The sequence below is a fragment of the Sceloporus occidentalis genome, unplaced genomic scaffold (genome assembly GCF_023333645.1).
Source record: "Sceloporus occidentalis isolate IW3139 unplaced genomic scaffold, rSceOcc1.0.p SCAF_21, whole genome shotgun sequence".
NCBI lineage: Eukaryota > Metazoa > Chordata > Lepidosauria > Squamata > Phrynosomatidae > Sceloporus > Sceloporus occidentalis.
In genome coordinates this window covers 5,700,300-5,725,571 of record NW_028317001.1, presented here as the reverse complement: position 1 = coordinate 5,725,571, position 25,272 = coordinate 5,700,300, and the positions used below count along the sequence as shown (strand labels likewise).

Sequence of the window (25,272 nt, the reverse complement as noted above, 5' to 3'; positions counted from 1 at the left end):
CGGAGAGTTCCACTCTGACTGAAGCTCTTCTCACATTCCATGCATTTATATGGTTTCTCCCCTGTGTGGGTTCTTTGATGTAAACGTAGATGTCCACTCCAACTGAAGCTCTTCCCACATTCCATGCATTTATATGGTTTCTCCCCTGTGTGGGTTCTTTGATGTAAACGTAATTTTCCACTTTCAATGAAACTCCTTCCACATTCTGCACATTTATATGGTTTCTCCCCTGTGTGAATTCTTTGATGGGAACTGAGAGTTCCACTCCTACTGAAGCTCTTCCCACATTCCATGCATTTATATGGTTTCTCCCCTGTGTGAGTTTTTTGATGTTTATATAGAGTTCCACAGTTGCTGAAGCTCTTCCCACATTCCATGCATTTATAGGGTTTCTCTCCTGTGTGGGTTCTTTGATGTAAATGTAGAGTTCCACTTCGATTAAAGCTCTTCCCACATTCCATGCATTTATATGGTTTCTCCCCGGTGTGAATTCTTTGATGAAAACGTAGAGTTCCACTGTCACTGAAGCTCTTCTCACATTCCATACATTTATATGGTTTCTCCCCTGTGTGGGTTCTTTGATGTTTATGTAGATTTCCACTCTCACTGAAGCTCTTCCCGCATTCCATACATTTATATGGTTTCTCCCCTGTGTGGGTTCTTTGATGTTTACATAGAGTTCCTCTGTCGCTGAAGCGCTTCCCACATTCCATGCATTTATATGGTTTCTCCCCTGTGTGGGCTCTTTGATGTAAATGTAGACTTCCACTGTTACTGAAGCTCTTCTCACATTCCATGCATTTATATGGTTTCTCCCCTGTGTGGGTTCTTTGATGTAGATGTAGATGTACTCTCTGACTGAAGCTCTTCCCACATTCCATGCATTTATATGGTTTCTCCCCTGTGTGGGTTCTTTGATGTAAACGTAATTTTCCACTTTCAATGAAACTCTTCCCACATTCTGCACATTTATATGGTTTCTCCCCTGTGTGAATTCTTTGATGGGAACTGAGAGTTCCACTCCTACTGAAGCTCTTCCCACATTCCATGCATTTATATGGTTTCTCCCCTGTGTGGGTTCTTTGATGTAAACGTAATTTTCCACTTTCAATGAAACTCCTCCCACATTCTGCACATTTATATGGTTTCTCCCCTGTGTGAATTCTTTGATGGGAACTGAGAGTTCCACTCCTACTGAAGCTCTTCCCACATTCCATGCATTTATATGGTTTCTCCCCTGTGTGAGTTTTTTGATGTTTATATAGAGTTCCACAGTTGCTGAAGCTCTTCCCACATTCCATGCATTTATAGGGTTTCTCGCCTGTGTGGGTCTTCTGATGGGAACTGAGAGTTCCACTCCTACTGAAGCTCTTCCCACATTCCATGCATTTATATGGTTTCTCCCCTGTGTGAGTTTTTTGATGTTTATATAGAGTTCCACAGTTGCTGAAGCTCTTCCCACATTCCATGCATTTATAGGGTTTCTCTCCTGTGTGGGTCTTCTGAAGGGAACTGAGAGTTCCACTCCTACTGAAGCTCTTCCCACATTCCATGCATTTATATGGTTTCTCCCCTGTGTGGGATCTTTGATGTGAATGTAGACTCCCACTCTTACTGAAGCTCTTCTCACATTCCATGCATTTATATGGTTTCTCCCCTGTGTGGGTTCTTTGATGTAGATGTAGAGTTCCACTTCGATTAAAGCTCTTCCCACATTCCATGCATTTATATGGTTTCTCCCCGGTGTGAATTCTTTGATGTAAACGTAGAGTTCCACTGTCACTGAAGCTCTTCTCACATTCCATACATTTATATGGTTTCTCCCCTGTGTGGGTTCTTTGATGTTTATGTAGATTACCACTGTCACTGAAGCTCTTCCCGCATTCCATACATTTATATGGTTTCTCCCCTGTGTGGGCTCTTTGATGTAAACGTAGACTTCCACTGTTACTGAAGCTCTTCTCACATTCCATGCATTTATATGGTTTCTCCCCTGTGTGGGTTCTTTGATGTTTACATAGAGTTCCTCTGTCGCTGAAGCTCTTCCCACATTCCATGCATTTATATGGTTTCTCCCCTGTGTGGGTCCTCTGATGGGAACGGAGAGTTCCACTCTGACTGAAGCTCTTCCCGCATTCCATGCATTTATAAGGTTTCTCCCGTGTGGGTTCTTTGATGTTTACGAAGATTTCCACGGTCACTGTAGCTCTTCCCATAATCCATGCATTTATACGGTTTCTCCAACGTGTGGGTTTTTTGATGTTTACATAGATGACCACTGCAACTGAAGTTCTTCCCACGTTCATACAAATTTTTATGGTTTCTCCCCTGTGTGGGCTCTTTGATGTGAATGCAAACTTCCTCTGTGACTGAAGCTCTTCCCACATTCCATACATTTATATGGTTTCTCCCCTGTGTGGGTTCTTTGATGTCGACGTAGATTTCCACTCTGACTGAAGCTCTTCCCACATTCCATGCATTGATATGGCTTTTCTCCTGTGTGGGTTCTTTGATGTGAATGCAGACTTCCACTGTCACTGAAGCTCTTCCCACATTCCATGCAATTATAGGGTTTTTCTCCTGTGTGGCTTCTTTGATGTGAACGTAGATGTCCACTCTGACTGAAGCTCTTTCCACATTCCATGCATTTATATGGTTTCTCCCCTGTGTGGGTCCTTTGATGTAAACGTAATTCTCCACTTTTAATAAAACTCTTCCCACATTCTACACATTTATATGGTTTCTCCCCGGTGTGAATTCTTTGATGTAGATGTAGATTTCCACTGTGACTGAAACTCTTTCCACATTCCATGCATTTATAGGGTTTCTCCCCTGTGTGGGCTCTTTGATGTTGATGTAGATTTCCACTCTGACTGAAGCTCTTCCCACATTCCATGCATTTATAAGGTTTCTCCCCTGTGTGGGTCCTTTGATGTTGATGTAGATGTCCACTTCGGTTAAAGCTCTTCCCACATTCCATGCATTTATATGGTTTCTCTCCTGTGTGGGATCTTTGATGTACACGTAGAATTCCACTCCAACTGAAGCTCTTCCCGCATTCCATGCATTTATAAGGTTTCTCCCCTGTGTGAGTTCTTTGATGTTTATGTAGACTTCCACTGTCACTGAAGCTCTTCCCACATTCCATGCATTTATATGGTTTCTCCCCTGTGTGGGTTTTTTGATGTGTATGTAGATTTCCATTCTGACTGAAGCTCTTCCCACATTCCATGCATTTATAGGGTTTCTCCCCTGTGTGGCTTCTTTGATGTATATGTAGACTTCCACTCTGACTGAAGCTCTTCCCACATTCCATGCATTTGTATGGTCTCTCTCCCATGGGAACGCTGAAGAGTATGTTTAATTGTGATTTGCATTTGCACATTCTCCCACAGGCAAGACATTCATCTTGGTCTGAGTATAAAGTCAGTTGTTCTGGAAATTCGGCACCTTGAGAGGCAGATGAGTTGTTTTCCTCGTTCTTCCTTTGGTTTCCCCTTTTCCTTTTCAGTTCCTTTTGATTTCCAAACTCCTCTTTTTCCATGAAAGGCTCCATAATTTCCATTGATGTCTCAGGTGGCTCCTCATAGTTCTCTCTCTGCTGCTCATTACCTGCACCAGGAAAAAAGAGAAGCATTTAGGAGCCAAGCACGGAATCAATCTGAATTATTCTCTTACTCTTACCCATATTTGATTTTCCTCTTCCGATATTTCTTCTTTTAGTTTCATAGTCATTGTATCCATCTCTGTTACTTCTCAACATTTTTCCTATCAATTTTCAATTTTAGGTACTTCCCTGTTTCTCCAATATTTAGCTATTGTAATTCTGGTGACGGTTATTAAATATAAAAGTGGTTTTAACTTTTGTCTTAGAGTCTTATTTTCTACTATGTTTAATAAACACATTTCGGGTATAAGGGGGAAGTTCATTTGTATTATTGTCCTGATTCTCTTATGTACTTCAATCCAGAATTTCTTTATCGTAGGACATGTCCACCATATATGAAAGAGACTTCTCACACTTTGATCGCACCCCCAGCGATTTTCTTTATCATTTTTGTATATCTTTGCCAATCTATTTGGAGTTCTATACCACATATACATCATTTTAAAAAAGTTTTCTTTTATATCTGAGCATAATGTGAATTTTAAATCTTGTCTCCAGGCTCTTTTCCATGGATCAAATTGTATACTTTTCCCTATATTTTGCGCCCACTGTACCATACAATGTTTTATTTGTTCTTGTTCTAGTTCCAGTTTTAGTATTAATTTATAAAATTTTGCTATTTTCTTCCTCCCTTTATCTAATAATATCAAATCCATTTCCGTCTTCTTTTGTGTTAATCCGAATTGCTTTACATCTGCTTTATATCGTTCTGTTAATTGATAGTATAAATACCAATTTATATTATATCCTTCTCTAATCATTTCCTCTCTTGATTTCATTAGTAATTTCCCTTCGGATATCTTTAAAAGATCTTTATACCTCAACCAATCTTTCCCTTCTATTCTGCCTTTCTTTAATATTGCTTCGTGTGGGGAGGTCCAATCTGGCAATGCTCTCTATATTTTTTCCTTATATTTCATCCATACTTTCCATAACGTTTTCCTTAGTATATGTTCTTTAAACTCTTTATTTAATTCTACCTTACCCCACCACATATATGCATGCCACCCATATCTTAAATTGAATCCCTCTAAATTTAATAATTGTTCATCTTTTAAATCAATCCAATTGATAATCCATTCCAGACAGCATGCATGAAAATATAATTTCAAATTCGGCATTCCTAATCCCCCTCTTTCTTTGTCATCCATTAATGTTGTCCACTTAATCCTTGCCTTCCTTCTGGCCCACACGAATCTCTTTAAATCCCTTTCCCATGTTGTAAAGATTCCATCATTGTAAATTACTGGCAAATTTTGAAATAAGAATAAGATTTTGGGTAGGATGGACATCTTAATTAATGCTATTTTCCCTAATAATGATAGTTGCAATTTGTCCCATTGTTCCAAATTTTTCTTTATTTCCTGCCAACCCTTTTTATAATTGTTATCAAATAAATCACTATTTTTCTTAGTAATGTAGATTTCCAAATATTTCACTTTTTTTGTATCCTAATTCCTATTTTCCCCTGAAGTGTTTCTTGTTTCTTTTTTGTCATATTGCACGTAATTCTAGCCGATTTTTCTTTATTTATTTTTAATCCCACCTGATCTCCAAATTCATTTAATATTTTTAAAACTTTAGGTATATTTTCTATAGGGTCCTCTACCACCAGTACCACATCATCTGCGTACACCCTTACTTTTATCTCCCTACCTTTAATTTTCGTTCCTTGTATTGATTTTTCTTCTCTAATTTTATTAGAGTATCTCCAAACATGTTATGAATAGTAAAGGTGATAATGGACATCCCTGTCTTGTTCCTTTATTTATTATACATTCTTTTGATCTAATTCCATTAACTATAATTCGGGCCGATTGTTCCTTATATAATTCTTCTATCCATTTTGTGATGTTGTCTCCTAAATCTAGTTTTTTTAAATACTTTTAACATAAAATCCCAATCCAAATTATCAAAAGCTTTCTCTGCGTCTAGGAATAACAGTGCTACTTCTTTGCTTGTTTTTTTGTCATAATGTTAAATTAGATCAATTATGATTCTTGTATTTTGTTTAATTTGTCTACCTGGTAAAAAACCACATTGGTCTTCTTTTATCCAATCTTTTAAGATTATTTTAATTCTTTCTGCTAGAATGGTCGTAAATATTTTATAATCCGTGTTCAGTAGCGAAATAGGCCTATAATTTTGTGGGCAATCCAATTCTTTTCCTTCCTTAGGTATTAAAGTTATATTCGCCTCTTTCCATGAGTTGGGAATACCTTCTGTTAATATTTTATTAAACACTTTTTCAAGGGGTTCTAATAATTCACTTTGAAAGATTTTGTAGAAATATAATGTATATCCATCCGGACCAGGAGCTTTACCTTTCCTCCCTTTCCTGATTGCTTCTCTTATTTCATCCTTCGTGATTGTTTGATTCAACTCTTTTTCCATGTCGATTCTTTCTATTTTCCCTATATATTCTTCTAAATTTTCCTGTTTTCTTTTACTTCTATCTTCTTTCCTATATAAATTTTGGTAGTATCTATGAAATATTTCCCTGATTTTGAATTGTTCCGTTATTACCTTTTAATGCCATGATTTGTCTTTCTTCTCTCATTTTTTAAACTTTATATGTTAAAAATTTCCCTGCCTTATTTCCATATTCAAACTGTCTTTGTCTTGTAAATTTCATTTTTTTAACAATTTCATCTGTCATTTTTATATTGAGTTGATTGTTCAAAACTCTTATCTCTCTATTTTATTATTCTTTGGGTCTTCTATTTTTTTCTTTTTGCTTTCTTTGTATTTTTTCCAAAATTGTTTTTATCCCATTTTGTTCCTTTTTCTTTTTTCCCCACCTTTTTCTTTATCAAATGGCCCTTTATTACTGCCTTAGCTGCATCCCAAACAATTTTCATATTAGTGTCTTTTTCCAGATTTTCCTTAAAGTAAAATTTTATTTGTTCCCTAATTTCTTTTTCTGTCCTTTTTTCTTTTAATAACAATTCATCTAATCTCCATCTATAATCACTTTCTTTTCTCAATAACTCCAAATGGACTTGGTTATGATCCGAATTTTTATTTACTTTTATCTTTGTTTCTTTAATATTCCCTGCCAATCTCCCCATTCTGATTTACTTCTTTAGAATATGAGACTCTTCATTCACGCAAATATTTTTTTAAATTATATTTTTATTGACATTCAGTCCAACATAAATAACCACATACCAACAGCCAACATCAGACATGTCCAACGAGACAGAAAACTTACATGTCCTTTTTTTTTTGTAAAATACACATAACAAAAAGGTTTGAGTTCCTTTGACCTGGGATCACTTTTCCATCTCTCTTATGAATTTATTGCTTTACCTTAATATCTTTTACTGTTGGCCCTTCTTATACATGGATTTTTATACATGGATTCAAGCATCCACGGCTTGAAAATATTCAAAATATAAGTATAATTTTCAAATGTCAAACCTTGATTTTCCATTTTTATAAGGGACACCATTTTGCTATGTCATTGTATTTAATGGGACTTTTGGCTCCCACCACCACCGCCACCGGGCCTTTCCCGCAAGGAGGGCAAGGCCCCCAGCACTGCCACCCGGCCTCCTCACCGCCACCTCTTGGCCTCCAACACCGGTGTCCGGTCCTTCTGTGGTGGCGGAGGCGGCGAGAAGGCCGGGTGACGGTGCTGGATGCCTTGTAGACCTCTGGCACTTCTGTTCGCCCTCCTCACGCCACCACCATGGGAAACGCCCAGTGGCGGTGGTGTTGGGGGGCAAGAGGCATCTAACACCACCATCCAGCCCTTCTGCGAGGGCAGCAAGGAGGCTGAGGCTTGGCCTTCAGCACTACCACTGCTTTTCCCTCTGCGGCGGTGGTGAGGAGGGAGCGCAGAAGGCGCTTCAAGGCTTCCAGCACCAGCACTTGGCCTTTCCCACGGTGAAAGGTAAGGGAGGAGAGGGACTTTTGTTTCCAATGGCGATGTGTGTGCATGGGCGCCATCACTGGGAACAACGCCCAGGTTTGCCATGCTCAAATCCGCAAAAGGGCCAGGAGGAGGAGGCAGCGGTGAGGCCAAGGCTGGGCAGCGGCTCTACTTCTTCGCCGCTGCCTCCGTAGAAGGGACGGGTGACTACCTGGCCCTTTTGCGGAGGCAGCGGCAGCAGCCGCGAGCAAGCCAAAGCCTGGCCTGCAGCACAGCAACCTCAGCCTCATCACTGCCACCTCGGGAAAGCCGGTTGGCGCTGCAGGCCAAAGGGCCTCCAGGCAGCCACCCGGCCCTTTTGCAGAGGCGGCGGCCATGAGGCCAACCTGGGCCTGAGAGGTGCCAGAGAGCGAAGGCCATGGGGCAGAGAGGAAGGGGTCCCCCTCTTTCTTTCTCTCACCCTTGGTGTCAGTTCCCTTTCTCTAAGGCCAACCTGGGACTGAGAGGGGCCAGAGGGATAAGGCCATGGGCAAGAGAGGAAGGGGTCTTGGGGGTCCCCCTCTTTCTTTCTCTCTCTCCTGGGGTCAGTTCCCTTTCTCTAAGGCCAACCTAGGCCTGAGAGTGGCTAGAGGGAGAAGGACATGGGGCAGAGAGGAAGGGGTCTTGGGGCTCCCCTCTTTCTCCCTCTCTCTCTTGGGGGTCAGTTTCCTTTTTCTAAGGACAACCTGGGACTGAGAGGGACAGAGGGATAAGGCCATGGGGCAGAGAAGAAGGGGTCTTGGGGTCCCCTTCTTTCTCTCTCTCTCTCTTAGGGGTCAGTTCCGTTTCTCTAAGGCCAACCTGGGACTGAGACGGGCCAGAGGTAGAAGGCCATGGGGGAGAGAGGAAGGGGTCTTGAGGTCCACTTTTTTTCTCTCTCTCTCTCTTGGGGGGCAGTTTCCTCTCTCTAAGGCCAACCGGGGACTGAGAGGGACAGAGGGATAAGGCCATGGGCCAGAGAAGAAGGGGTCCAGGGCGTCCCCATCTTTCTTTCTCCCTCTCTTAGGGGTCAGTTCCCTTTCTCTAAGGCCAACCTGGGACTGAGAGGGGCCAGAGGGAGAAGGTCATGGGGCAGAGAGGAAGGGGTCTTGGGGTTCCCCCCCCCCTCTCTCTCTCTCTTGGGTTCAGTTCCCTTTCTCTAAGGCCAACCTGGGCCTGAAATGGGCCAGAGGGAGAAGGCCATGGGGCAGAGAGGAAGGGGTCTTGGGGGTCCCCCTCTTTCTCTCTCTCTCTCTCTCTCTCTCTTGGGTTCAGTTCCCTTTCCCTAAGGCCAACCTGGGCCTGAAATGGGCCAGAGGGAGAAGGCCATGGGGCAGAGAGGAAGGAGTCTTGGGGGTCCCTCTCTTTCTTTCTCTAACTCTTGGGGTCAGATCCCTTTCTCTAAGGCCAATCTGGGACTGAGAGGGGCCAGAGGGAGAAGGCCATGGGGCAGAGAGGAAGGGGACTTGGGGGTCCCCGCTTTCTCTCTCTCTTGGGGGTCAGTTCCCTTTCTCTAAAGTCAACCTGGAACTGAGAGGGACCAGAGGGAGAAGGCCATGAGGCAGAGGAAGGGGTCTTGGGGGTCCCCCTATTTCTTTCTTTCTCTCTCTTGGGGTCAGTTCCCTTTCTCTAAGGCCAATTTGGGCCTCAGAACGGCCAGAGGGAGAAGGACATGGGGAAGAGAAAAAGGGGTCTTGGGGGTCCCCCTCTTTCTTTCTCTCTCTCTTTGGGTCAGTTCCCTTTCTCTAAGGCCAACCTGGGCTTGAGATGGGCCAGAAGGAGAAGGACATGGGGCAGAGAGGAAGGGATCTTGGGGGTCCCATCTTTCTCTCTCTTTCTCGTGGGGGTCAGCGCCCTTTCTCTAAGGCCAACCTGGGACTGAGAGGGGCCAGAGGGAGAAGGCCATGGGGCAGAGAGGAAGGGGTCTTGGGGGTCCCCATCTTTCTTTCTCTCACTCTTGGCGTCAGTTCCCTTTCTCTAAAGCCAACCTGGAACTGAGAGGGACAGAGGGATAAGGCCATGGGCCAGAGAGGAAGGGGTCCAGGGGGTCCCCATCTTTCTTTCTCTCACTCTTGGGGTCAGTTCCCTTTATCTAAGGCCAACCTGGGACTGAGAGGGGCCAGAGGGAGAAGGCCATGGGGAAGAGAAAAGGGGTCTTGGGGATCCCCTTTTTCTCTCTCTTGGGAGTCAGTTCCCTTTCTATAAGGCAAACACGGGACTGAGAGGGGCCAGAGGGAGAAGGGCATGGGGCAGAGAGGAAGGGGTCTTGGGGGTCCCCTCTTTCTCTCTCTCTTGGGGGTCAGTTCCATTTCTATAAGGCCAACCTGGGACTGAGAGGGGCCAGAGGGAGAAGGCCATGAGGCAGAGAGGAAGGGACTTGGGGGTCCCCTCTTTCTTTCTTTCTCTCTCTCTTGGGGTCAGGTCCCTTTCTCTAAGGCCAACCTGGGACTGAGAGGGCCAGAGGGAGAAGGCCATGGGGAAGAGAAAAGGGGTCTTGGGGATCCGCTTTCTCTCTCTCTTGTGAGTCAGTTCCCTTTCTATAAGGCAAACACGGGACTGAGAGGGGCCAGAGGGAGAAGGGCATGGGGCAGAGCGGAAGGGGGCTTGGGGGTCCCCTCTTTCTCTCTCTCTTGGGGGTCATTTCCCTTTCTCTAAGGCCAACCTGGGACTGAGAAGGGCCAGAGGGAGAAGGCCATGAGGCAGAGAGTAAGGGGTCTTGGGGGTCCCTCTCTTTCTCTCTCTCTCTCTCTTGGGGTCAGTTCCCTTTCTCTATGGCCAACCTGGGATTGAGAGGGTCAGAGGGAGAAGGCCATGGGGCACAGAGGAAGGGGTTTGAGGAGTCCCCCTTTTTTCTCTCTCTTGGTGCTCAGTTACCTTTCTCTAAGGTCAACCTGGGCCTGAGACGGGCCAGAGGTAGAAGGCCATGGGCCAGAGAGGAAGGGGTCCAGGGGGTTCCCATTTTTCTTTCTCTCACTCTTGGGGTTAGTTCCCTTTCTCTAAGGCCAACCTGAGACTGAGAGGGGCCAGAGGGAAAAGGCCATGGGGCTGAGAAAAGGGGTCTTGGGGGTCCCCTTTTTCTCTTTCTTGGGGGTCAATTCCTTTTCTATAAGGCCAACCCGGGACTGAGAGGGGTCAGAGGGAGAAGGCCATGGGGCACAGAGGAAGGGGTTGAGGGGTCCCCTTTTTTTTCTGTCTCTTGGGGCTCAGTTACCTTTCTCTAAGGCCAACCTGGGCCTGAGACGGGCCAGAGGTAGAAGGCCATGGGGCAGAGAGGAAGGGGTCTTGAGAGTCCCCTCTTTTTCTCTCTTTCTCTTGGGGGTCAGTTCCTTCTCTCTAAAGCCAACCTGGGACTGAGAGGTGCCAGAGGGAGAAAGCCATGGTCCAGAGAGGAAGGGGTCCAGGGGGTCCCCATCTTTCTTTCTCTCACTCTTGGGGTCAGTTCCCTTTCTCTAAGGCCAACCTGGGACTGAGAGGGGCCAGAGGGAGAAGGCCATGGGGCAGAGAAAAGGGGTCTTCGGGGTCCCCTTTTTATCTCTCTTGGGAGTCAGTTTCCTTTCTATAAGGCCAACCCGGGACTGAGAGGGGCCAGAGGGAGAAGGGCATGGGGCAGAGCGGAAGGGGGCTTGGGGGTCCCCTCTTTCTCTCTCTCTTGGGGGTCATTTCCCTTTCTCTAAGGCCAACCTGGGACTGAGAAGTGCCAGAGGGAGAAGGCCATGAGGCAGAGAGTAAGGGGTCTTGGGGGTCCCTCTCTTTCTCTCTCTCTCTCTCTCTTGGGGGGGCAGTTTCCTCTCTCTAAGGCCAACCGGGGACTGAGAGGGACAGAGGGATAAGGCCATGGGCCAGAGAAGAAGGGGTCCAGGGCGTCCCCATCTTTCTTTCTCCCTCTCTTAGGGGTCAGTTCCCTTTCTCTAAGGCCAACCTGGGACTGAGAGGGGCCAGAGGGAGAAGGTCATGGGGCAGAGAGGAAGGGGTCTTGGGGTTCCCCCCCCCCTCTCTCTCTCTTGGGTTCAGTTCCCTTTCTCTAAGGCCAACCTGGGCCTGAAATGGGCCAGAGGGAGAAGGCCATGGGGCAGAGAGGAAGGGGTCTTGGGGGTCCCCCCCCCTCTCTCTCTCTCTTGGGTTCAGTTCCCTTTCCCTAAGGCCAACCTGGGCCTGAAATGGGCCAGAGGGAGAAGGCCATGGGGCAGAGAGGAAGGAGTCTTGGGGGTCCCTCTCTTTCTTTCTCTAACTCTTGGGGTCAGATCCCTTTCTCTAAGGCCAATCTGGGACTGAGAGGGGCCAGAGGGAGAAGGCCATGGGGCAGAGAGGAAGGGGACTTGGGGGTCCCCGCTTTCTCTCTCTCTTGGGGGTCAGTTCCCTTTCTCTAAAGTCAACCTGGAACTGAGAGGGACCAGAGGGAGAAGGCCATGAGGCAGAGGAAGGGGTCTTGGGGGTCCCCCTATTTCTTTCTTTCTCTCTCTTGGGGTCAGTTCCCTTTCTCTAAGGCCAATTTGGGCCTCAGAACGGCCAGAGGGAGAAGGACATGGGGAAGAGAGAAAGGGGTCTTGGGGGTCCCCCTCTTTCTTTCTCTCTCTCTTTGGGTCAGTTCCCTTTCTCTAAGGCCAACCTGGGCTTGAGATGGGCCAGAAGGAGAAGGACATGGGGCAGAGAGGAAGGGATCTTGGGGGTCCCATCTTTCTCTCTCTTTCTCGGGGGGTCAGCGCCCTTTCTCTAAGGCCAACCTGGGACTGAGAGGGGCCAGAGGGAGAAGGCCATGGGGCAGAGAGGAAGGGGTCTTGGGGGTCCCCATCTTTCTTTCTCTCACTCTTGGGGTCAGTTCCCTTTCTCTAAAGCCAACCTGGAACTGAGAGGGAGAGAGGGATAAGGCCATGGGCCAGAGAGGAAGGGGTCCAGGGGGTCCCCATCTTTCTTTCTCTCACTCTTGGGGTCAGTTCCCTTTATCTAAGGCCAACCTGGGACTGAGAGGGGCCAGAGGGAGAAGGCCATGGGGAAGAGAAAAGGGGTCTTGGGGATCCCCTTTTTCTCTCTCTTGGGAGTCAGTTCCCTTTCTATAAGGCAAACACGGGACTGAGAGGGGCCAGAGGGAGAAGGGCATGGGGCAGAGAGGAAGGGGTCTTGGGGGTCCCCTCTTTCTCTCTCTCTTGGGGGTCAGTTCCATTTCTATAAGGCCAACCTGGGACTGAGAGGGGCCAGAGGGAGAAGGCCATGAGGCAGAGAGGAAGGGACTTGGGGGTCCCCTCTTTCTTTCTTTCTCTCTCTCTTGGGGTCAGGTCCCTTTCTCTAAGGCCAACCTGGGACTGAGAGGGCCAGAGGGAGAAGGCCATGGGGAAGAGAAAAGGGGTCTTGGGGATCCCCTTTCTCTCTCTCTTGCGAGTCAGTTCCCTTTCTATAAGGCAAACACGGGACTGAGAGGGGCCAGAGGGAGAAGGGCATGGGGCAGAGCGGAAGGCGGCTTGGGGGTCCCCTCTTTCTCTCTCTCTTGGGGGTCATTTCCCTTTCTCTAAGGCCAACCTGGGACTGAGAAGGGCCAGAGGGAGAAGGCCATGAGGCAGAGAGTAAGGGGTCTTGGGGGTCCCTCTCTTTCTCTCTCTCTCTCTCTTGGGGTCAGTTCCCTTTCTCTATGGCCAACCTGGGATTGAGAGGGTCAGAGGGAGAAGGCCATGGGGCACAGAGGAAGGGGTTTGAGGAGTCCCCCTTTTTTCTCTCTCTTGGTGCTCAGTTACCTTTCTCTAAGGTCAACCTGGGCCTGAGACGGGCCAGAGGTAGAAGGCCATGGGCCAGAGAGGAAGGGGTCCAGGGGGTTCCCATTTTTCTTTCTCTCACTCTTGGGGTCAGTTCCCTTTCTCTAAGGCCAACCTGAGACTGAGAGGGGCCAGAGGGAAAAGGCCATGGGGCTGAGAAAAGGGGTCTTGGGGGTCCCCTTTTTCTCTTTCTTGGGGGTCAATTCCTTTTCTATAAGGCCAACCCGGGACTGAGAGGGGTCAGAGGGAGAAGGCCATGGGGCACAGAGGAAGGGGTTGAGGGATCCCCTTTTTTTTCTGTCTCTTGGGGCTCAGTTACCTTTCTCTAAGGCCAACCTGGGCCTGAGACGGGCCAGAGGTAGAAGGCCATGGGGCAGAGAGGAAGGGGTCTTGAGAGTCCCCTCTTTTTCTCTCTTTCTCTTGGGGGTCAGTTCCTTCTCTCTAAAGCCAACCTGGGACTGAGAGGTGCCAGAGGGAGAAAGCCATGGTCCAGAGAGGAAGGGGTCCAGGGGGTCCCCATCTTTCTTTCTCTCACTCTTGGGGTCAGTTCCCTTTCTCTAAGGCCAACCTGGGACTGAGAGGGGCCAGAGGGAGAAGGCCATGGGGCAGAGAAAAGGGGTCTTGGGGGTCCCCTTTTTATCTCTCTTGGGAGTCAGTTTCCTTTCTATAAGGCCAACCCGGGACTGAGAGGGGTCTGAGGGAGAAGGCCATGGGGCAGAGAAGGGATCTTGGGGGTCCCCTCTTTCTCTCTCTCTTGGGGGTCATTTCCCTTTCTCTAAGGTCAACCTGGGACTGAGAGGGGCCAGAGGGAGAAGGCCATGAGGCAGAGAGTAAGGGATCTTGGGGGTCCCCCTCTTTCTTTATCTCTCTCTTGGGCTCAGTTACCTTTCTCTAACGCCAACCTGGGCCTGAAGGGGCCAGAGGGAGAAGGACATGGGACAGAGAGGAAGGGGTCTTGGGGGTCACCCTCTTTCTTTCTCTCTCTCTTGGGTTCAGGTCCCTTTCTCTAAGGCCAACCTGGGCCTGAAAGGGGCCAGAGGGAGAACGCCATGGGGCAGAGAGGAAGGGGTCTTGGGGGTCCCTCTCTTTCTTTCTCTCTCTCTTGCGGATCAGTTCACTTTCTCTATGGCCAAGCTTGGACTGAGAGGGTCTAGAGGGAGAAGGCCATAGGGCAGAGAGGAAGGGGTCTTGGGGATCCCCCTCTTTCTCTCTCTCTCTCTCTCTCTCTCTTGGGGGTCAGTTCCCTTTGTCTAGGGCCAACCTGGGACTGAGAGGGCCAGAGGGAGAAGGCCATGAGGCAGAGAGGAAGGGGTCTTGGGGTTCCCCCTCTTTTTCTCTCTCTCTTCAGGGTCAGTTCCCTTTCTCTAAGTCCAACCTGGGACTGAGAGTGTCAGAGAGAGAAGGCCATGGGGCAGAGAGGAAGGGGTCTTGGGGGTCTCCCTCTTTCTTTCTCTCTTGGGGGTCAGTTCCCTTTCTCTAAGGCCAACCTGGGACTGAGAGGGGCCAGAGGGAGAAGGCCATGGGGCAGAGAGGAAGGGGTCTTGGCGTCCCCCTCTTTCTTTTTTTCTCTCTTGGGAGTCAGTTCCGTTTCTCTAAGGCCAACCTGCGATTGAGAGGTACAGCGGGAGAAGGCCATGGGGCAGAGAGGAAGGGGTCTTGGGAGTCCCCATCTTTCTTTCTCTCTTGGTGGTTAGTTCCGTTTCTCTAAGGCCAACCTGGGACTGAGATAGGACAGAGGGAGAAGGCCATGGGGCAGAGAATAAGGGGTCTTGGGGGTCCCTCTTTTTCTTTCTCTCTCTCTTGGTGGTCAGTTCCCTTTCTCTAAGGCCAACCTGGGACTGAGAGAGGCCAGCGGGAGAAGGCCATGGGGCAGAGAATCACAGAATCATAGAGGTGGAAGAGACCACAAGGGCCATCCAGTCCAAGCCCCTGCCATGCAGGAAATCTCTATCAAAGCATATCCAACAGATGGCCATCCAGCCTTGTTTATAGACCTCTAAAGAAGGAGACTCCACCATAATTTCCGAGGAAGGAATGTATTCCACTGTCGGACAGCCCTTACTGTCAGGAAGTTCCTCCTAATGTTGAGGTGGAATCTCTTTCCCTGGAGCTTGCATCCATTGCTCCATTGGGTCCTAGTCTCTGGAGCAGCAGAAAACAAGTTTGCTCCCTCCTCAACATGACATCCCTTCAAATATTTAAACAGGGCTTTCATATCACCTCTTAACCTTCTTTTCTCCATGCTAAACATCCCCAGCTCCCTAAGTCGTTCCTCATGGGGCTTCATGGTTTCCAGACCCTTCACATTTTAGTCACCCTCCTTTGGACTCATGGCTCCTATTTCTCCACATCCTTTTTGAATTGTGGTGCCCAGAACTGGAAACAATATTCCAGGTGGGACATGACCAAAGCAGAATATAGTGGCAGTATTACTTCCCTTGATCTAAACACTGTACTTCTACTGATGCAGCCTAAAATTGTATTGGCCTTGTTAGCTGCCGCATCACACTGTTGACTCGTGTTCAACCTGTGGTCTACTTGGACTCCTTGATCCCTTTCACACGTATACGTTTATCGTTCAGCCAGCTGTCCCCCATAATCCTATATCTGTGCATTTCATTTTTCTGCCCTAAGTGGAGTACCTTACATTTCCCCCTGTTGAATTTCATTTTGTTAGCTGTGGCCCAGCTTTCTAGTCTATTCAAGTCATTTTGAATCTTGATCCTGTCCTCTGGAGTATTAGCTACTCTTCCTAATTTGGTGTCATCTGCAAATTTGATGCGTATGCCCCCAATTCTGTCCTCCAAGTCATTGATAAAGATGTGGAATAGCCCTGGGCCCAGGACAGAGCCCCACTGGACACCCCACTGGTCACTTCTCTCCAGGATGAAAAGGAACCATTGCTGAGCACCCTTTGGGTCCCCCTCTTTCCTTCTCTCTTGGGTTCTCAGTTACCTTTCTCTGGGGACTGTTCTTCCTCCATCTTCCCTCGGAGCTCCTTCTCCTTTGCCATTCTCTGATGTCCGAATGCGCAGCTCCTCTTCCTTTCTTTGGGATTTCCTGTGGGGAGGAAGAAGGGAAGGGGGCAAGTCAGGCTCTGCTTCCCCAAAAGTCCCTGCAGAGAGGAGAAGGGGCCCCAGGGCCCAGATGGAACCCTCAAAGGGGTCTGGGAAAGGGCCCCCCTCCTTCCTGCTGGACCATGGGACCCAGTGGGACCCCCCTGTCTGAGCCCTCTTCTGATCATGGATCTATTTGGGGGTGCAGGGGTTTCCCCTTCCCAAAGAACACCCTTGACCCACTGGGTGCCAAGCAGCCCCTTCCCTGCCCCCCATGAACCAGGGGGAGCCAAAGCAGGTCCAGGGGCATCTGCCCATGGAGGAGGGGATCTTCCTAGAGACTCTGGGAGGCTGCAGTTTTGGGGGCCCTTAGGACTTTCCAGCCCAGTTCCCTGAACTCTGATGGTAGAGGTATCTTTTGGGCAATCCTCAGACCCTCCAAGAAGCTCCAGATCCCAGGATCCAGGAGGAAGGAGCACTAAGACATCCCCTTGTCTCTGCACCAAGCTCCAGGGATTCTGGGGGATGCAGTCCAAGAGGAAGGGGTCCTGAGTGGAGGAGCAATGCCTTCTCTTCAGGGATGATGGCCACACCCAGAATCCCCTCTTTAGAGCTATTCTGACCAGGGGATTCTGGAGGATGCAGTCCGAGAGGAAGGAGTCCTGAGTGGATGAGCAATATTTCCTCTTCAGGAATGAATGCAACAACCATAATCCCCTCTTTAGAGCCATTCTGACCAGGGGATTCTGGGGGATGCAGTCCAAGAGGACCTCTTCCTTCCTTTGGGACCTTCATAGTCTGCTGTCCATATTCAGCCCCCTCCAAACGTCCATGGTCTTTTTATGGGAAGGGTCGCCTATCCCATCATCCCCCAAAGGCCCAGAAGAGGGAGGCGGGAGGCAGGGCCCACTCATTCTCCCTTAATGGCCCCCTCAGATCCTGGCCCCCTCCCTCCCTCCCTCCCTCCCTCTCCCCAGATCCCACTTTCCAAGGCAAGGTCCCTCTGGTTCTGGTTCTGGAGGCCCAGCTGCTCTTCCTTCCAAAGGCTGCCTTTGTCTGCAAACCAGGAAAGGAGAAGGGAAGCCCAGGGCGAAAGGGAGGCGGCAGCTTTATCGTGATCATTGCTATTACGCTCCATACTCAGGCCCCATCCTTCCCCCAAATGTTGGAGGTCTTTTTATGGGAGAGATCTCCTATCCCATCATCCCCAAAGGCCCAGAAGAAGAGGGAAAGGCCCACTTACCTCCTCCTCCTCCTCCTCCTCCTTGGACAACCGGAAGCAGAGCCCTCTCCCTCCCACTTCCGCCAGGCAACGATTTCCACGCAGAGAAGGAGGAAGGGGGCGGAGCCAGAGCCCAAAGGAGGCCCCACTTCCGCCCGGCCCTAAAATGGCGTCAACCATAGAGAGGACCCTCTGAAGACTCTGAGGGAAAGGCGCCCTCAAAAGCCCCACCCAGAAAATGGACTCCAAAATTAGATTAGAGAGAGAGAGAGAGAGATTATTTAGAAAGATCTCTATCTACATTTAGGTTTATAAAAGTACTTATACACACACACACACACACACACACAGAGACACAAAGCCTGCCCCTATACAGTACTTTATACAATATATTCTATGCTTAGTCTATATGGATATATGAATGTAAACACATACACAAACTCTGCCTCTGTGCTGTATACACTTTATTCTAGAACCATAGACTCATAGAAATGGAAGAGACCCCAAGAAGGGCCCTGATCCAGTCCAACCCTTTTATTCTGCCATGCAGGAACTCTCCATCAAAGCAGCCCCATTGACAGATGAACATCCAGCCTCCGCTTAAAGGCAGCCTCCAAAGAAGGAGACTCCATTACGCTCCAAGGCAATGTCTTCCAGTGCTAAACAGCCCTTACTCTCAGGAAGTTCCTCCTAGAGTTTCAGAGGGACTCTCTTTTCCTGGAGCTTGCCATCCACCAACACATGAGCCAGACCTTGACATTTGCACCTGGATCTCTGGAAGGACTCTCTGCTCATCATTATGTTGGTGACCACCTTCACTGTCCCCAGACTTCTCTGGGGACATGGCGGTCCACATGGGGGGCTCTGTTGCCACTGACAGTAACCCAGGGTTCAAGAGCCACTAGGAACCGGCCTGGAGCCTCGGCCCATGAGGCTGGCCAGAGGAAAGACCAGCTGTAAAGGCCACGGGGAGCCAGTCCTCTGGAGATGGAGGCGGGCAGGCTGCCAAATAGAAGACCATCTCTTCAGCTCCAAGGAGCCACGTTTTGGCCACAATCCAAAGGCAGGAGGGTGGAATGGTCAATTTGCCCAGAAGACCCAGGGACCACATTGGGCAGATTGAGGGGAAGCAAGAGGAGTGGCCTTGGCCCTTGGCCTAACAGATGAGTCTATGTATTCCTGGACGGCAGACGAAGTGGATGGACTGGATGGCCCTTGGGTTACCTTCCAACTCTAGGACCCTATGAATTCCTGCATGGCAGAAGAAGGGGCTGGGCTGGATGGCCCTTGGGCTTCCCTTCTATCTCTAGGACTCTATGTATTCCTGCATGGCAGAAGAAGGGGATGGACTGGATGGTCCTTGGGGTTCCCTTCCATCTCTAGGACTCTATGTATTCCTGCATGGCAGAAGAAGGGGATGGACTGGATGGTCCTTGGGGTTCCCTTCCACCTCTAGGACTCTATGTATTCCTGCATGGCAGAAGAAGGGGATGGACTGGATGGTCCTTGGGCTTCCCTTCTGTCTCTAGGGCTTTATGTATTCCTACATGGCAGAAAAAGGGGATGGACTGGATGGTCATTGGGGTTCCCTTCTGTCTCTAGGACTTTATGTATTCCTGCATGGCAGAAAAAGGGGCTGGACTGGATGGCCCTTGGGGGTCTCTTCCATCTCAAGGACACTATGTATTCCTGCATGGCAGAAGAAGGGGCTGGACTGGATGGCCCTTGGGGGTCTCTTCCATCTCAAGGACACTGTGTATTCCTGCATGGCAGAAGAAGGGGATTTACTGGATGGTCCTTGGGGTTCCCTTCTGTCTCTAGGACTTCATGTATTCCTGCATGGCAGAAGAAGGGGGTGGACTGGATGCTCTTTGGGGGATGTTTCCATCTCTAGGACTCTATGTATTCCTGCATGGCAGAAGAAGGGGGTGGACTGGATGGCCCTTGGGGGTCTCTTCCATCTCAAGGACACTATGTATTCCTGCATGGCAGAAGAATGGGATGGAGTGGATGGCCCTTGGGATTCCCTTCCATCTCTAGGACTCTATGTATTCCTGCATGGAAGAAGAACGGGATGGACTGGATGGTCCTTGGGTTCCCTTCCGTCTCTAGGACTATATGTATTCCTGCATGGCAGAAGAAGGGGCTGGACTGGATGGTCCTTGGGTTCCCTTCTGTCTCTAGGACTCTATGCTTTCCTGCATGGCAGAACAAGAGGCTGGACTGGATGGCCCTCGGTGGTGCCTTCCATCTCTAGGACTCTATGTATTCCTGCATGGCAGAAAAAGGGGATGGACTGGATGGTCATTGGGGTTCCCTTCTGTCTCTAGGACTCTATGTATTCCTGCATGGCAGAAGAAGGGGATGGACTGGATGGTCCTTGGGTTCCCTTCTGTCTCTAGGACTCTATGCATTCCTGCATGGCAGAAGAAGGGGCTGGACTGGATGGCCCTTGGGGGATCTCTTCCATCTCAAGGACACTATGTTTCTTCTTCGTGGTCTCTGCGAATCATACAAATGGGTTCCTTTTTTCCGCCGCGCTAGCTGCTTCAGAGGAACCTTCGCTTGCTTTGCTTGCTTGGAATCACTTTCATTTTTGACCTCGGACTGTATCTTGACCATTCTTTGTCTCCCGCCCCTGGTAACTTCGGATCTTCGTTTGTATGTATTCGCAGATGACCACTCGAAGAAATACTGTTACAGGTAAGCAACCTGTCCATTCCTGCATGGCAGAAGAAGGGGCTGGACTGGATGGCCCTTGGGGGTCTCTTCCATCTCAAGGACACTGTGTATTCCTGCAGGGCAGAAGAAGGGGATTGACTAGATGGTCCTTGGGTTCCCTTCTGTCTCTAGGAATTTATGTATTCCTGCATGGCAGAAAAAGGGGATGGACTGGATGGTCATTGGGGTACCCTTCTGTCTCTAGGACTTTATGTATTCCTGCATGGCAGAAAAAGGGGATGGATTGGATGGTACTTGGGGTACCCTTCTGTCTCTAGGACTTTATGTATTCCTGCATGGCAGAAAAAGGGGATGGATTGGATGGTACTTGGGATTCCCTTCTATCTCTATGACTCTATGTATTCCTGCATGGCAGAAAAAGGGGATGGACTGGATGGCCCTTGGGTTTCCCTTCCATCTCTTGGACTCTATGTATTCCTGCATGGCAGAAGAAGGGACTGGACTGTATGGCCCTTGGGCTTCCCTTCTATCTCTAGCACTCTATGTATACCTGCATGGCAGAAGAAGGGGCTGGACTGGATGGCCCTTGGGGATCCCTTCCATCTCTAGGACTCTATGAATTCCTGCATGGCAAAAGAAGGGGATTGACTGGATGGTCCTTGGGTTCCCTTCTGTCTCTAGGACTTTATGTATTCCTGCATGGCAGAAGAAGGGGGTGGACTGGATGCTCTTTGGGGGATGCTTCCATCTCTAGGACTCTATGTATTCCTGCATGGCAGAAGAAGGGGTGGACTGGATGGCCCTTGGGGGTCTCTTCCATCTCAAGGACACTATGTATTCCTGCATGGCAGAAGAAGGTGATGGAGTGGATGGCCCTTGGGATTCCCTTCCATCTCTAGGACTCTATGTTTCTTCTTCGTGGTCTCTGCGAATCATACAAATGGGTTTCTTCTTCGTGGTCTCTGCGAATCATACAAATGGGTTTCACTGCGCCTGCGCAGTGCTGCTCGGAACCTACTGGAATCACTGGGCAGAGTTTACTCTGCAACATATTGAAACTTTTTGGCGGTAACTCTGCCCACCCGTTATAAGGCCCCTGCCTTCCCGCTCTTTTCCCCAGTTGCGCAGTTTTTCCGCCAAGCAGGCGAAGGAAGAGAGCCAATGAGAGCAGGACACTGAGGGGATGGACGGGTGGGATTTGTATGTATTCGCAGATGACCACTCGAAGAAATACTGTTACAGGTAAGCAACCTGTCCTTCTTCTTCGTGGTCTCTGCGAATCATACAAATGGGTTTAGACTGACAAGCTTAGGTATGCGGCGGAGGGAGTGTCCTGAAACCAAAGCTATGGTAAACCAAATGATCACAATGGGACACCATCAATGCTTCAGGTAAGGAGCATCAGACTGAGGTCACAATGGGACATTATCAATGCTTCAGGTAAGGCGCATCAGACTGAGGTCACAATGGGACACTATAAGTGCTTCAGGTAAGGAGCATCAGACTGAGGTCAAAATGGACACTATCAATGCTTCAGGTAAGGAGCATCAGACTGAGGTCACAATGGGACATTATCAATGCTTCAGGTAAGGCGCATCAGACTGAGATCACAATGGGACATTATCAATGCTTCAGGTAAGGAGCATCAGACTGAGGTCACAATGGGACACTATAAGTGCTTCAGGTAAGGCGCATCAGACTGAGGTCACAATGGGACACTATCAATGTTTCAGGTAAGGAGCATCAGACTGAGGTCACAATGTGCCAGTCTCAAAATGGCCTTTGGACCACAAAATGGCTGCCAGAACACAAAATGGCCACCTCAACCTTAGCGCTTCAGTTGACAGTTGGCAGTTTGAGGCCTTCAGGAAACCCATAATGGAGGATGTAAGGTCCCTAAAGTCAGAAGTGACCCCAAACAGGATTTCCCAACCTTAACAATACCTAAAGGTTTTCCTGATGCTCTACTATAGAGACTCCCTGAGATAGTCAGTATTCGCAAGCAAAGGAGGGCCAAGACAGCCCTGGAGAGCCTTGCTTTGGGGTGGCTCTGGATCTCTGGTGCCCAAGAAACTACAAATCCCAGGATTCCAGAGGATGGAGCCAGGAGAGTTAATACAGTTTTGAACTGGAATATTTCTGCAGTGCAGATACAGCCTGAACTGGTTGTAAAAGGGTACAAGCACCCAAGCCTGGCTTCCTTCTGACTCTGGAGCCTCAGGAGAGAAAGAGAGACCTCTGTTCAACTGAGGCTCAGAGAAGGTTCTAGAACATTATTCCCCAAAGTCACAAGCAACACACAAAATGGCTGCCAGAAGAACACAAAATGTGAGTCTGGGGCAGTGGGCGGGGTCTTGCAGCTGCTCTGCCCCCATTGGCCAGCTTCAAGAAGAGGAGGAGCTTCTGCTTCTCTATTTAGCTCTGTGCGCGGAAGAGAGAGTGAGGAGTAGACAGTGAGAAGGGGATAGAGAGACAGGGAGATAGGAAGGAGAAAGAGGGGGAGTGGTGTGGAGCGACAGCAGAGAGACAAGGCCTGGAAGCACTAGGCTTCCCTGCTGCCCTGAGGTCTGGCTGGGCCTGGCTTGGTCTACTGCTGCTGGTGCTTTCCTTTGGCCACTGCCTTTAAGGTGGGAGGAAGGAGGCCCAGCAGTCCTTCTAGGCAAGTCCCACTCTCTCTGAAGGTGGGAGAGTGGCACTCCCCAAAGGGGACTTTAATGCTTTTAATGGTGGCTCTCATGCTGTAGCAAAGATGACGACAATGATGATGATGATGATGATGATGATGATGATATCAGGCCTGGGGGGTTGAGGATAGAGCTGCTGCCAGACCGTAATCATCATTAGTGCCACCATTGCTGGGCATAATTGTTCTGCACCACTGTAATGGCCATGGCTCAGTGCTATGGAACTCTGGGAATGTTCTTTTGGTTTGGCATTTTAGGTGTTGTTAAGGTTTGGAAATCCTGGTTAAGGACCCTTCTGACTTTGGGGCCCTTTCAGCCTCCATTTTGGGTTCCCTGAAGGCCTCAAACTGCCATCTGCCAAGCGCTGAGCCAGAGGCAGCCATTTTGTGTTCTGGCGGCCATTTTGTGCTGCTTGTGACTGTTGGGAATAATGTTCCGGAACCTTCTCTGAGCCTCAGTTGAACAGAGGTATCTCTTTCTCTCCTGAGGCTCCAGAGAGAGAAGGAGGCCAGGCTCCTTGGGCCAAAAGGAAGGAAGTGTGTCTCTTTGTGTCTCTTTTCTGAGAGGGTTTCCTTATTACACAGCTCTGCTCTTTCTGGGGAACATGGGTTTTAAAAGGGATGAGAAATGGGGAGGATAGTCTTAATACAAGCCTTATTATCATTCTTCACAAACATTGGGTTTTGGCTTCCAAGAGGAGGCTAGTCCCCCAAACAAGGCCAAAAGTGGCTGCTTTGGGAGGTTTTAAACGTCTCCCCAGTTGCCTTATTAAGAGATTTTGAGGGAAGAAGGAAGGAGGCAGACCAGAACATCTCATATTATTCCCAAATAAACATAGAAACAAACAAGAACAACAAAAATAAGGATTAGACAGATAAGCAAACTGCTTATTTCTTTTAAAGGAAAGCCATTATTAGGAGGGTAAAAACTAGACTTTGGTGCTTCTGCCCTTTTACAGCCGAACTCAGGCTGTATCCTCACTGCAGAAATAATCCAGTTTGAAACCGCTTTAACTCTCCTGGCTCCATCCTGTGGAATCCTGGGATTTGTAGTTTGTTGAGGCACCAGAGCTCTCTGGCAGAGAAGGCTAAGTGTCCAAAGGTAAAATCCCAGGATTCCATAGCACTGAGCGTTAAAGACAAACCTATTACTCGCATTTACCATCCGCTGCTTCCAAACTACCAGACTAACTTTTATTTCTATCTCATTCATTTTTGAATTAGCTATTAATAAGATAATTCAAATATATATTGTTCTACTTAGACTTATCCTTAAAATCATTTATTTTCCCTCACAGTCCTCATTTAAATTGTAAACAGTTGATACAAAATCGCTCTAATTAGATTAAACTAAACATCATTGGGCTTTTAACCTCCCAACATACTTCTGTTTTACAGCTGTTATATTTCATTGAATAAATTAAAACACTTCAACTTAAATTAGTTCTGTCTCTAAAGTAGCATTTTCCTTCCATGCTTCTGGAGATAGTCAATTATAATATTCCAGTCTCCTTTATATAAATTTCACGGTTCGTTTCTAATTCCTCTTGAGAGTTTGTCCATTTCCATCATGTCCAGAAGCTTAAATATCCAATCTTCTTTTGAAGGTATTTCTTTAGTTTTCCATCTCTGAGCAAACACTATTCTTGCAGATGACAACATATAAAATAATATTTTACCATGTGTTTTTCCTATGGATTGTTCTATTATATTAAGCAAAAAGTTTCAGGTGAGAATTTTAAAGATATAGTTACAACTTTCTTAATTTCAAAGTAAATCAACTTCCAAAGTTGTATCGCTTTCCCACAAGTCCAAAACATTTGATAGATTGAGCCCTGCTCCTTTTCACATTTCCAACACAAATTACTGCAATTCTTATACATCTTTCTTATTCTCTCTGGTGTTAAATACCATCAAAAATGTTTTATAATAACTCTCTTTGATGTTTTGGCTGCAAGTATAGTTCAGTCTTTTTTTCCAAGTGTACTTCCACTTTGAGACCATCTGATCATATTGTCTTTAATAACTTCCTCTTCTGTATAGATTTGAATAATACAGTTATAAAGTTTTGCTAATAAGGCATCTTTATTCAACATTATTTCTTGTTCTAGATCAGAGTCTGATTTGCAAATACCATATTGTTTTTTATCCATTAGGAAGAGCTCTCTAATTGTCTGTGAAAGAACCATGAAAGATCATAACCCTGATCATTAGGATCTTCTCGTGTCTTTATTCTATAACCAGTTCTATCTATTTGCATTCATTTTTAATAGGAGATCCAATCTGCGTCCTTTTTTGAATCTCTGGTCTCTTTTCTCAGGGACTT

General features: G+C 47.9%; 1 protein-coding gene and 1 pseudogene across 2 annotated transcripts in view; both read right to left on the bottom strand.

Moving 5' to 3' along the window:
* LOC149301480 (uncharacterized) overlaps positions 1-25,272 on the bottom strand; it is a 228,908-nt gene that overhangs the window by 63,322 nt on the left and 140,314 nt on the right. The window lies entirely within an intron of this gene.
* On the bottom strand, positions 298-16,359 carry LOC149301482 (uncharacterized; annotated as a pseudogene). The gene is made up of 2 exons (XR_016272210.1): positions 16,259-16,359; positions 298-3,612 (listed from the first exon to the last, which is right to left on the bottom strand). The product of XR_016272210.1 is annotated as an uncharacterized LOC149301482 (transcript).